General features: G+C 38.1%; 1 long non-coding RNA gene across 1 annotated transcript; it reads right to left on the reverse strand.

Moving 5' to 3' along the window:
- Positions 1-845: 845 nt before the first annotated feature.
- LOC131253182 (uncharacterized) lies at positions 846-5986 on the reverse strand. The gene is made up of 6 exons (XR_009174999.1): positions 5783-5986; positions 4224-5657; positions 3936-4023; positions 2974-3537; positions 2707-2824; positions 846-1659 (listed from the first exon to the last, which is right to left on the reverse strand). It is a non-coding gene; the product is annotated as an uncharacterized LOC131253182 (long non-coding RNA).
- Between the last annotated feature and the right edge of the window lie 5430 nt (positions 5987-11416).

Raw genomic sequence — 11416 nt, forward strand, 5'->3', positions numbered from 1 at the left:
TACTATTGAAGTGTGAGCCCAATCATGATGTTTGTGTTTTATCCACACCATCCATCCATTTAGAGAGATCATTCACTACAACAAAATGGGCCTTTCCCGGCGGTCAAAACTGCCGGCAAAGGTCCAAAAAACTGCCGGCAAAGATTTTACTGGCTGTTGCTCGGTCGGTAAAGGTTTTACCGGCGGTTTTGCGGGCTGCCAGGAAAATGGGAAAAGGCTACGGATAAAACCGCAGCCATAGATAGGACTTTTGGATTTGACCCGTAGCCATAAAGCATAAATAATAGTGAATATTATAGGAAATCTGCTATCCAAACTATTGGACCTCTTTTCATTCTACTTCCTGTTGCATTTATGAATGGTTTTTTTTTTTTCTTCTCACGTTGCTAATGATTTTTCAAATGCAATTTCCTGTTGAAAAAATATTGGTATTATAAGCAACTCACTATCATCAATTTGTCAATTAAAACCGAAAGATAGCTTCAAATGATCAAACACCAAAACAGTACTTTGATTGCTCTTTATTTCATAGTAACAAGAAGATAACATCTGCAGGGATACAAAATTGAATCAAAGAATATAGAGAAGAAATGATCGAATTCCAAAACAAATTCCCAACGTGCCAAATCACTAGACAACATCAGTTCTCTAACCATGCACGAGAACAAAAATCCTCAACAAAGCAGAAAAGCTGTCCTAAAAAAGAAAATCTGGGATGTCAAGCACCAACATTACAACTGACATCTGACAATAGCCTAACCAAGAAAAAAAAATGAAATTCAACAAGTGAAGCCAGCCTGACAACTGAAACTCCCCACCAAATGGAATTCTCAAAAAAAAAAAAAAAAGTGTTCTTGAAAAGCTTAATGCATGCCGATAGGATTTATCTATTAAGAAATGATCTGCATCCAAATCAATGAAGGCCAATGGATCATCTTTACTCAATCAATGAAAAGATTTCTCAATTAGTACTGTCTGCTCCATCAGGAACGGAATCAGCACAGGATTCCCAATGCAATACAGATACAGCAGACTGAAATAAAATCTGGGATAGATGCAGTTCAAACACTACTAGAGCTCATGAAGAATGCAATAGTTATTTACTACTAGAGCTCATGAAGTTTCAGATCAATCAGAAACTAAACTACTTCTAGTAGAATCCCATGCTTCTTTACACTGTCAACCTAAAAACAAAACATCCCATTTAGTATCATTTTAAGAAGGTTTCTAATACATAGAAGAACAAAAAATCAGTAACGGTGTGTTTGGGTGCACTAAATATCATGAAATTTCATAATATTTCATTATTAATCAGCCTAGTTTAGTGCAAAACATCAAGAAATTTCATTATATTTGGTGCAACCAAATGCACCCTATATCTAAACAACTTTTTGGAAAATCAAAAAACAGAAACACTGAATATTTCTCTTCTGATTCAAATTCCCAACACAAAACCAAATGGTATTCCAGGTTACTTGAATAGCGGCTTCATTCTTACAAGCATCATTTTTTCACTAGGATAGTTTCAATCCTTAGAACATGTAATCAAAGACAGAAACTTTGTAAAGAATTTAAGCTCTCTAAGAGATTTGAACACAAAGTTATAAAATGAAAAAAAGCAAACCACCGAGTCACGATTCAATTCACCCCAACAATCATCTGATAAAGCAAGAAATTGTAGATTTGATTAACCATCATTCAATAATGCAAGTAGTTTTTACAAAACAATAGTGCATCCAAACACACCCTAAAACAACTGGAAAACACTTGCGTTCCTCGCAACTCTAAATTCACATGATATGGCTCCCCCGAGTTTCGGAATACCTACGATTTTTTGTCATTCTTTCATCCTGATGAGGCATATCAGATACATGGATTGGATTGCATCTAAACACCAAGCAGGCCCAACAGAAAGCTAATGTGGGCATCCATGCCAACCACAGGAAACAGTAGTTATTGAACGCCCACCATTAAAGACTTTCTAAGGCCCACTGTAATGTTTATTTGCCATCAACTTTTTGTTAGGTCATACAGACTAGGATGAATGGAAAACACAAATATCAGCTTGATCCAAAGCATTTAGCCTGATGAAGGTTTTAATGGTAGGAGTTCAATCACCACTGTTTCTCATTCAACTTGATATTTGAATGTGCCTAATTTTTGGGCTAATTCCCTGAAATGATTTGAAAAAATGGATGGACAGCATGGATGAAACAAATACATCATGATGGGTCCACATATAACTGAATTGATTAAGTACTTGTAAGTAAAAAGGTTACTTATAACTAATCATAAAAAAAACTTATCTGAAATAAGTTATTTATCTACTGCTGTAAATAGAAAAAGTAACTTGTTTGGCGGTATCCAAACAGGGCCTTAATCATAAATTCATACTTGCCAAAAAAAAAAAAAAAAAGTAGAATAGATTTGAGGTGTTTAAGAGAAGTTGTATTCATTAACAACTATCTGCATATCCCGTCTTTTATCGAAATTCCTTTCGAGGCAACATAGGTCGTGCTGCTATATGATTCAAAACCATCCAAGATTTTCAAACTTAGTTTCCAGAATCCAAACATATACAACGAACTATCACACTGTACACATACATGATCAACCATTATCATGGTAATGAAACACTCTCAAACGTGCAATTAAACGAAGAAAGCATAAGAAAATAAATACATAGTGAAGAAGGGAAAGACTCACCATTTCTACTTTCTTTCAATTTATGTTTGGGAATTTCCAACCTCCAAAGCACTCAAGGATCTTCTTCGGCACATGCCTGGTATCACTCGTCTGGTGTTTTTTCAGCAACATGGCCCATCTGCATTGGGTCAAAATAAATGAATGGCCTGCATCTTGTACAAGTGCCCCTCGAGTAAGAAGATTGAAGGCTTGATTAACATACTTAGCTATGAGTGTTTAGCATTGGATCATTCCTCTATATCTAATGCAAAAGCATAACTTTCTTACCTCTTATCTTTTTCAGCTGAGCTTCCACAGAAGCCTTCTTTGTGTTCTCCCACAATCTGATCGCTGACAGCTTCTTCTGGGCCCCGTTTAAAAGAGTTAGCACGTTCAATACCCTGGCATTGAGGAATGATCAAATCACTTCAACTCAATAAACAAAAACACAAACAGGAAAAGCTGGAGAAAAAACTAGAATCTGAATGTTACAGTAATAACCTGGGACTGACTGTTGCAATTGAATTAGGTTTTATCAACATCATGTAAATGCAATTTTCCAACATTTTCAATTTCATCAGCTTAAGGTTTATAATAACACACCCACATGAATGGCCTAAAGCTCAAGCCGAATGTGTAGGAAATGTAGATATTTGAGTGAACTGCCGTACGTCTTAAAAATTATTCAGCTACTCCTCTAAATATAAAACATAAGCAACTTAAGAAATGTGTAATAGGAAATGTCCATTTTGATTTTGAACTCGATGACGTGTGATGCTGCAGCCTAGGAGTTGGTTCCACGAAAGCCCAGGAGTGGGCCCCACAAGCTGTTTGATCAGAGATTAGGGGGCCCTACAATAACAATCCAATGCAGAGTTGAGTAATTGGTCAGGCTTTTTTGTATTAAAAAATCTTATGTGCTCTGACATTTCAAGCAATTGATCAACATTTCAGATAACCAATTTCCACAAAAAAAAATAAAATAAAATAATAATAATAATAATAATAATCTGACTTGAGGTGCTTCCATGAGGTAATGCTTGGGGAAATCAACTTGGAGTTGGTATGATTCATTGGTGAGAAACAGAGTCTGGTTAAGGAATTTCGTTAAACATGTAGAATAGCATGAAATTCAACCTGCACTGCATCTTCCCTTCACAAACCCCCATGCTCCAGTTTTTCATTTATGGCATGCACTTACTTTTTGTGCCCAAACACAATAGCGATGGTTCTCTAAAATTTCAACTAACCTGATGATGCATTCGGACCCAAAGTTTATTCGTCTCTGTGAAGTTTTGAAGTACAAATTCCATAACATCATTAACAGTGTTAGCATCCCTGTAGGAAGACAATGGACAGGGTATAGAGCATTTTATCAGCGATCTATAAAAAAATATCATTCATTTTTCAAGATATCTACACCATATATCACATAAAAACCTTAGATCTGACAAGAAATCAAGGAAAATCAAAGTAGAAGGGCAGAAAACGCAGACATCGCAGGAAAAAGATCTCAGATCTGAGGAAAACTCACTGACTTGGATGTTTAGATTTCCAAAAGGCATTGTCCTGGAAATTGTGTAAATACATTCTAAGATTAGTGAATCGGATTTCAAGATTGAAGTACAGCCATAGTTGTCTTGTCATCTAGCAACAAAACAAGTCAATATACTAAAATGAAACATAAACAAAATTAGTTGGGAGAAGTAAACTAAAATTCCATTCATCATTCCCGTCATAAAAGAATTACATGCATATATACTTTTTCCCAAGCAAATCAACCCTGATTTAGTATTAAACATTCTTTATTCTAATTAGGATCATCCATTTTAACAAAATATTTTAAAAATGACAAATTATCTAAATCCCATCATACTACTCTTACCTAATTCCATCATAATAGTTCATTTAAATGATATCAGAGTCACATGTAAGAAAAATGACATAAAGAGTCCATGATATTTGATTGTTTGAGAGCCATATCAATAGGCTTTCAAAACAGGACCATTTTTTTTTTGTCATTCAGACATCATCTGGGGCCCACAAAACCATATGGACGGTTTTTTAGAACACACGTCTCCCTTCAATAAACATTTTAAAAATGACCTTTGGGGAGGATTTGCAATCCCTGGATTTTGTAAGCCAGTTAAACAGGTGAATTTATAAATCAGGATTTGAAATCCCCAAAATCCAGGTTGCCAGACATGAGAATAGGCCCTGCAACTGTGCTGAAATCCCAGTTACCAAATTGACAAACAACCCTACACATCTGATCAGGAAAGAAACACAAAACAGAGTCCCATCCATCTATAAAATGGACAGATTATTAAAACATATAGAGTTTTAAACCTTTTTTAATCAATTACACAGGTTCCTTTCAAAATGGAGTTTTGTTAATCTAGCAAATTTTCTTATTTTTGTAAAAGGTAGGGTACACCCCTAAGAAATTTTATTAAGACAGAAAAGAATGCTTTACATCCGTTGAAGGAAAAAAAGAAGAAGAAGAAGGTGGGTCACACCCATCACATATCAACTAGCCACAAAATATATACAAAGGATATTCGATGATTTCACATCCCTATGGATAACGGACTGAGCACTGCGGCTATATAGATAATCAAGTGCCTCGGCTACATTGATAGCAATCTTATATCTCTCATCCCATCTGAGGACAACATTATCTTTTTTCCCTAACAACACAAATGATGGAAATTTTATTTTAAAGAAGGAACCCTCACAGATAGCTTAGCTTGGACATGTTCCCCAATTCGGGTGGAATTGGCCCAGTGAGCTTGTTACTGTGTAGGTACCTGGGAAGAATAAACAGAAAACACAATGACCAATCATGGCATATACGCATTGCTAAGATCATAAACCAGATGTGGTAGTCTCCAACTCACAGCTTGCCAGTATAGGACAGATTGCCTAGTATTGGTGGAATTTTCCCGACTAACTCATTCTCACTCAAATCCCTGGACAGATGCAAGAAGCATGGATTTTTGTGATGCTTGTTATCAAACCTGAACTATTGATGAATAGGACTTGCACAATAAACAATATATTAATTAAGCAATATAAGGAAAATAGAACATATAACTTTGAAATGAGACCAAGAGACTGGTTAGGAATCACTGGTTCAAAGATAAGCTCACACAACTCGTAAACATGACCAATAATTGAGGCCACAGTGAGGGAAACTCAACCATTGAAGGGCAGAAATTTGGTCATTGTCAGCTGAGAGTTTGTCAGTCTGGTCACATTTTGAAAAGCAGCATCGATGTCATCCAGCGTGAACAAGTCAAAATCTACTGAAGTTGATCCCATGTGCGACAGGCCGTGATCAGAAAGGCTTGTTGGGTGGGTTGCCTGTTAAACTCTTGGACATACTCCATTTCCAAATACACTTTGGAAAACAAAAGAATCAACCACTAAGTAGTCCATGTGGGACCCACCTTTGATTGTCCATGGCTCTTGAAAAGTCAGTTTTTTCGTATCATCCCAACCATTAGATTAGGTATTAGGAAATGGGCAATCTATATTATTACACTAGAAAAAGCCTAATCAATGCACATTATGTGTGCCCTGAGGAAATTAAAAACGAAAAACTGCGAAGAAGTCAGGGCCAAACATTTTCCTGGAAAAAGCTGGGAATTTTGTTTCTGGAGACTTTATGTGTGTGTGTGTGTGTCAATCTATTGTGGTGCTAATGTAAAATCCACCCAACCATTACGTGTGTCAATCTATGTTAGACTCAGGGACTGAAAATCAACCCCATTGGTGGTTCAGATGGACCGCACAATTGGAAACAGCATGCTAAAAAATCTCATCCTCTAAAATGGTTCGTTTGATGAGGCCCGGTTAAATCACGTGTTGGATCTTATTTTTGGTTCCATCACCTAACCTTTGCTGTAGCATCTAATGGTTGGAGTGGATTTCACATAATCGTGATTAGATTCCTATAAAAATCAAAGGTGGACATCTCTACTTCAATTGTTCTATTGGTGTGGCTCACCTGAATTACAAGTCGGACTTATATTTTGGCTCTAGGCTTAAAATGAGATTGCACATCTGATGGTAAGAGTGGATGTTACATACATGAAAAGGCGGGCCATGTCAAAATCAAGGTTGGCTTTGACTAATGCTTGTTAAACTTCTTCCGATTCCGATGGAAAAGGTGCGTGTTTCCAGTTAAGTGAAGTGGATTAGGTGCAACCTGTTCTCACTCGGAACTGTGCATTCCTGACCCTAGGCCTACCTTTACATAAGTATTGTATATCCATGCCCCACATCCATATTTTCAGCTCGTGATAGGACATGATTCGAAAAATTAAGTAGATAAAATTCTCAGGTGGACCACACCACAAAAACTGTGGTTATTGGCCATTAAAAACTTTTTGTGGTCTAAAAGTCTTTGATCAAGCTGAAATTTGATTTTTATTTTTATTTTACTTTATCAAGGTCTTTTTGACCTTTTAAATAAGTTGGGTGCCAACTAAAAAAGTTACGTTGGGCCCTAAGAAAATTTTAATGGTAAGAGTTCAATATCCACTATTTTTTACGGTGTGGATCACTTGAGACTTATAACTGCTTTAAATGCTCTAAAATGAGCTGAAAAAACCAATGGACTGTATGGATATATAATACCTACATCAAGGTGGGTGGCAGGATTAGGGATGAACAGCGTTGCATGAGGAAGGGGCTGCACTTAATCCACTCCTTTTCTTTTTTTTCCCTGTATGACACTTTTTTCTTGTCAGTTGTAACCGAGCCGAAGAAGCATAACGGAGTGAGAGAAACTCCTAACCTTATTTTTATTGGCCCATCGTGATGTGCACGTGAGATCCACTACGACCGTCAGATGCGTCATGTCATTATACGTCCCGAGACAAAATATGAGACTGCCTTTTGATCCCAGTAGGCCACACCAATAGAACAATAGAAGGAGAGACGTCTACCTTTGATTTTTACAGGACCCACAGTCATTAGTAAGTGAAATCCATTCCAATCATTAGATGCCATATCAAAGCTTATGTGTAGAACTCATGTAAATACCATGGTGGGCCACATCAAAAGATGAAAGGTGGGCGTTGGTTCCGAGAAAGACTCGGATGGCAAGGCGGGGAACACACAGCCAAATGCGTTGATGTGGCAAAGCTACAGGGTCCTCACCATGATGTATATGTTATATCCACACCATCCATCTATTTTATCATAACATTTTTAGGGCATGAGGCCAAAAATGAGAGAAATCGAAAGCTAAAGTAGACCATGCCAGAGAAAATAGTGAGGATTAAACCCCACCATTGAAAACTTGTTAGGGTGACGAAAGTTCTAGATCACGTTGATATATATATTTTTATTCCTAATCCAGGTCTGCATGACCTTATGAATAAGTTGGATTATGAATAAGCTGGATGTTGGATGGAAAATAAACATTACGGTGAGCCATAGGAAGGTTTTAATGATGGGCGTTCAATGTTCACTATTTCCTGTGACAGGGCTCACTTGATTGGTGGATCTGTTTAATTTTTGGAACCATCCATTAAAATGATTTTTTAAAACTGATGGACGGCGTGGATATACAAAAAATATATCAAAGTGGGTCCCACGGTTAAGGAAGCATCTATTGGTATGTTACAATGGTAACACCTTATCTGCTCCCGTCCATTCTCGTAATGTACCAATTTTCTCGGAACCAACAAGTGCCTCACCGACTTCAACCTTTCATCTTTTAACGGGGCCATTTTGATATGTGTGTGGGATCCACTCCGATCATTATATTTTTAATCCCATGTTGGGCCCACAGAAAAAAAAATCTAGGCTAATTCATGAATGAAGTGGGCCATACCAAATGGAAACAATTGGGAAAGGCGTGGACCCTTGATTTTTACAGGGCCCACCCGGTTGGGCCATGGAAATCCACTCCAACCATTATATGCCATACAAAAAGTTAGGCTTGATGTCCAAGAAATCATGCCTATACATGATTCAACTGGGCCATGCTAAGGAAGACGATTTGGAGGATAAGCTCTTCCCGTATTCTGATTTTAGTCATGTGGTCCACCTTAACCATGGATGGAGCTGATTTTCAGACCATGGATCCAACGTGAGGTGAATCATGTGATGATTGGGGTGGATTTCCCATTAACACCATGGTAGGGCCGATGAAAGTTGCTAAGTCATTTTCTTTTTTAAAATAATTTTCATGATACAACATTTATTAACATTAAATGCCCAGCTAGTTGGACCAAAACTCACGGTCCAACTAGTTGTGTGTGAGCATTTCTCATATATATATATATATATATATATATATATAGAGAGAGAGAGAGAGAGAGAGAGAGAGAGAGAGAGAGAGAGTCATGCTCCCTGCACACCTACGCACATGCGCACCTTTGCACACGTGTCATGGGTGTCTAATCCGAACGGTCCATGTGATGCAGAATCTCATGAGACCCCCTGTGGCAAATTTTCACCCTGATCTAAAATTCTGATGGGCCATAGCAAAGAGAAATGTAAATCAAGGGAGGAAACTGTTTTCATTTTTCACGGCCCATCAAAGTTTTAGATCAAAGTAAAACTTGGTCCTGGGGGGTTTCACGAGGTGGTGCTTCACATGAACAGTTCAGATTTTGGATCCACATCACGTATGAAATCTGCTCATCAAAGTTAGGACATGGCATACGTAGATATCAAAAATCTCATGTGTGTATATATATATATATATATATATATGTGTGTGTGTGTGTGTGTGTGTGTGTGTGTGTGTGGGAAATGGTTCGATGCGGTCGAGCTAATGGGGACTTCCCATGAGGTTGAGTTGTGTGGGCCCCACTGTGATCTGTGTCAAACATCAACACCATACATTTGATGGGTCAGATATCCTAAAAATCAGCGGGATGCGGAACTCAGGTGGGCCATACCATCTAAAATCATGTGAAGACCTGCCTAAAACATGCAAAAGCACTTGGTGGGGTCCACTTAAATTTTGGATGCATCTGAAACTTGGTCTGACCCCTCATCCAAGTGAGACATATAATGGATGGGCTGGATTTGTGAACCACACCTCAGTGGGCCCAACAAATGAGTATGATGGAGGGTAACCCCTCTCGACTTTTGTACATGGTGTGGCCCATGAAAGTCATCGATTGACTTGAATTTTTAAGCTTGCGGCCCACCATGGAATGCTGCATCTAGTGATGGGGTAGATTTTCAACATGCATCACGGTGGGCCCACACAACTCGACCTCATGGGAAGTCTGGGTGGCCACATAGAACCATTTCCACACACACACACACACATGTAGAGGAGATGCTCACACACAACTTAGTTGGACCGTCCAACTAGTTCTAATTAATTAATGCTAGTTAATGTGGAAAGAGAAATTGGACTTTGTTTGGAGTTAGCTTTCAAAATGATCATTGGCTTGAGTGGGACCTTTTGTGTTGTTAATGTAAAATCCACCCCGACCATCAAGTGTGTCATATCATATTAGACTTATGGACTGAAAATAAACCCCATTGGTAGTTCGGATGGAACACACAATTAGAAATAATATGCTAAAAAAGCTCACCCTCCAAAATGATTGTTTGATGAGGCCCACTTGAATCACTTGCGGATATGATTTTTAAGTCCCGCACTCAGCCTTTACTTTCTCATCTAATGGTTGGAGTGGATTTTATATGCTCATGATTGGGGTCCTGCAAAAATCAAAGGTGGATGTCTGTCCCTCAAATATTCCATTGGTGTGGCTCACCTGAATTACAAATCTACCTTATATTTTCTCTTTAGACCTGCAATGAGATTGCACATCTAATGGTCGGAGTGGATCTTGCGTACATGATAAGGTGGGCCATATAAAAAAATCGAGGTAAGCTTTCTCTTTTGCCCTTTGACTTCTTCGTATTCCCCGAGAGAAAAGGTATCTGATCCCAAAAAAGTGGGAGTACATTGGATGCAGCCTGTACATATGCCGTTCTGTGCATCCCTCATCCCGGGCCTACCTTGATAAAGGTATTATATATCCATTCTCTACATCTATATTTTTAGCTCATGATAAGAAAGGATTCCAAAAACGAAATAGATACATATTTCAGGTGGACCACACCACAGAAATAGTGGTGATTGGCCATTAAAAACTTTTTGTTGGCCACAAGTTTTGGATTAAGCTGAAATTTATTTTTATTTTTATTTTCCTTCGTCAAGGTCTTTGTGACATTATCAATAAGTTGGGTGGCAAGTAAAAAATTACAGTGGGCCCTAGGAAATTTTAATGGTAAAAGTTCAACTTTCACTATTTTCTATTTGGTGTGGACCACTTGAGATTTATAATTGGTTCGTTTTTGGATCAATGTTCTAAAATGAGCCGAAAAATACATACATGAAGGCGGGTGACAACAAACTGTGTTGCATAAGCAATGGACTGCACTTAAATCCAATTTTTATATTTTTCCTAACATGGCTCTTTTTTTCTCGTGAGGAAGCCGGAAGAAGCTTTGCTTCTTTTTTTTTTTTTTTTTTTTTTACACACGCATGCACACCCCACACACTCACGCTGGTGGAATTTCACCACCTATGGGTACTCGAACCGTTGACCAGGAGTCCAGACTCCTGGGAGTCTACCACCCGGGCAAGAGTAAGGACCCCGGAAGAAGCTTAACGGTGGAAGAGGAATGTCTAACCTTATTTTTATTAGGCCCACCATGATGTCTTGATGTGCATGTTAGATCC

The sequence above is a fragment of the Magnolia sinica genome, chromosome 8, assembly GCF_029962835.1.
Source record: "Magnolia sinica isolate HGM2019 chromosome 8, MsV1, whole genome shotgun sequence".
Taxonomy (NCBI): Eukaryota; Viridiplantae; Streptophyta; class Magnoliopsida; order Magnoliales; family Magnoliaceae; genus Magnolia; species Magnolia sinica.